Source organism: Centrocercus urophasianus, unplaced genomic scaffold, assembly GCF_019232065.1.
Source record: "Centrocercus urophasianus isolate 14NV4802_14NV808 unplaced genomic scaffold, USGS_Curo_1.0 seq_13, whole genome shotgun sequence".
NCBI lineage: Eukaryota > Metazoa > Chordata > Aves > Galliformes > Phasianidae > Centrocercus > Centrocercus urophasianus.
In genome coordinates this window covers 849,453-852,280 of record NW_024884475.1, presented here as the reverse complement: position 1 = coordinate 852,280, position 2,828 = coordinate 849,453, and positions in this window count along the sequence as shown.

The window sequence follows — 2,828 nt, the reverse complement described above, 5'->3', positions numbered from 1 at the left end:
GATACTTCTGATTTATTGACAACAGCGTCTGTGCTGATAGCACTTGGACAGTGAGTGACATTTATCTGTTTATTTTCTGAAGGAGGATGACGGTGCCCAACTTCTCCACGCTGATACATACCATTATTAGTCCCAAAGCACCCGCTGCCACGCGGGGGTTCTGGGGGGTGTTGTTGCTGCAGGATGAGCTTGAGTTCATCTCTGAATATTGCCCCTGCGTGAGCTGAGGGGTGTGAGCCCCTGCAAGCTTTCTTGCGTGTGCCACAGAGCTGCCCTGGGGGTTCAGGTCTGCAGCTCCACTGTTTGCTCCTGGCTTGGTCCTTTGGTAGTGTGAGCAGGAAAGTTGTGATTGCATTCCTGAGGATTTGTGGGGAAAACAGCAGCTGAGGAGAGGACAGAGCCCCTGACCGTGTGGTGCTGGGGGAGAAAAGTGAGCTCACGTTGCATCGGAGGCACCGCACAGCTCAGAGCCTCGGTGCACAGGGAGGCAGCACGGCTTTGCGCCATGCTTTTACCCACTGCTCTGGGGTACTGGGTGCTTATGTTTCTTTGCTTGGCAGAGGGCTGATCCGCAGCCCAGACCTTTGCCTCTAGCTTCTCTGCCCTAATCCCACCCACCTGTTTTATCACTCAGCTGTTTGCCTTCTCAAAGTCTGCTTTTTTTTCTTTTTTTTTTTTTCTTCATTCATGCCTTTTCCTTCAGGAAAAAAAAAAATAAATTAACTCCCCTTAAGCTTCGGTAAATGACTTTGCTGTCAGTGACAGGAGAGTTGTGTTAGCTCTAATCCCAGTTTGTTTTTCCTCCTGCCAGACCACAAGCCGTTATGTAGCTCAGCACCTGTCCAGGGATCATGTTAGCCCTGGGAGCCGAGGAAATGCTCAGCACGGCGCTGTGCAGGGTCAGGGCAATGAGCTGCGACCCCTGAAAGGCTGTGCTGAGTAAAGGCAGCCTGGAATGATGAGGTTAGATGGGGTTCTGCAGATGGCGGAGCGCACGGAGCAGAGTGGCTGTAATTAGAAGGTGGGGTTGTTGGAGGCTGTCAAGTCCAAAAAAAAAAAAAAGAGATTTTAAGGCTTTAGTGCTGCTGAAACTGACAGGATGATGCTGAATCTCTGCCTGCTTGAAAGCTTCAACGTTGAGTTGGGACTTATGCAAATAAGCCTCATTCCTACAGGAATCATAGAATTATACAGCCACAGAATCACAAAGATTGGAAAAGAGCGCAAAACTCACCAAGTCCAACCGTCAGCCCAAAGAAGAAGAGCTGGCTGGGTTTGTTGTTTGAAGCCTGAGTTGTGCAGCCCGACGCAAGTTTTCTTCAAATCTGGCTTTGCAGATGGAAGCCGACAAGAAGCGTTCGTGCAACTTTCTCCCAGAGCCAGCAGGCAGCCCAGCTCCGCACCCAGCTGTCACGTGCGAGGCGGCCGTCAGACCCCAAATCTCACTTGGGTTCCAGACAAGTTTGCTCTGTAGCTGAAGGTTTTGTTCCTCCCCCTGCCAAAATGGAAATAAATACCAATATTGAGTTAACAGTTGCTGATCTAGGGAAGGAACCCTCCCCCCCCCCTCCTCCTCTCTTCCCCATGCCACTGAAACGCGACTTGTCAGTCTGAATGGATCTGGTAAGATTGATATCAGCCAAAGAATTGATATTCTTTCTGGTATTTAACCAAAAAAGTGATAGTCTTATGTCACTCCAAATGTGGTTTTAGATAAACAGATTCTCTCCCCTCTGTTGTTATAAAACATTTAGTGTGTCAACATTAGGGATCGTATCAATTATCTGGCTCGAACAGCAATGGGAGGGAGGGGGGTTTCCCTGGTATAGAAATGGAGAGATTTGGGTTATAAACCATACTTACTGCAGAGCCCTAATGCTTTTCATAGAATCATAGAATGGCCTGGGTTGAAAAGGACCACAATGATCACGTTTTCAACCCCCTGCTATGTGCAGGTCACCAACCAGCAGACCAGGCTGCCCAGAGCCACATCCAGCCTGGCCTTGGATGCCTGCAGGGATGGGGCATCCACAGCCTCCTTGGGCAACCTGTAACAGTGCCTCACCACCCTCTGGGTTAAAAACTTCCTCCTCATATCCAACCTAAACTTCCCCTGTCTCAGTTTAAAACCATTCCCCCTTGTCCTGTCACTATCCACCCTCATAAATAGCTGTTCCTCTTCCTGTTTTTATGCTCCCTTCAATGTTGGAAGGCCACAATGAGGTCTCCCCAGAGCCTTCTCTTCTCCAAGCTAAACGAGACCAGTTCCCTCACCTTTCCTGAGTTTAACTTTTCTGAAGCACAGGATGAAACCTTTAGAAAAGGCTAAGTTGCCTTATGAAATATTACTTGTAGCAACAGGATGTTTTTCCCCTTTTAAGATGGTATTAGGGCTCCGAGCAGGGTCAGACTGCCCAAAGAAAAGCAGACCCTAATGACTTACTATTCTTTGAGATAAGGGGGACATCACACCACGAGGAGGGGGTGAGAAGGGCAGCAGTGTCTTGTGGGGTCAGGAGGCTTAAGCCCCGTGGAAGCTTGTAGGCAACATGTGCTCAGCCTGCACTGCAACTGGACTTAATTAAAAGAAGCAAACCATTAACTCTGAGGACAAGGTACGAGGGCAGCAGGGGGTACAGTCCAGTCAGCAGAACTCGTTGTGGGAGCGGGGATTTGCTCACCGTGAGGGATTGAGTGCTCCCTCAGCCCAAGTCAGGATGTCTGCCTGAGGGTAGGAGTGCCCTACAGGGGGACGTGGTCAGTGGGCATAGTGGGGTTGGGTTGGGGTTGGGTTTGGTGATCTTAGAGGTCTTTTCCAGCTGATTCCA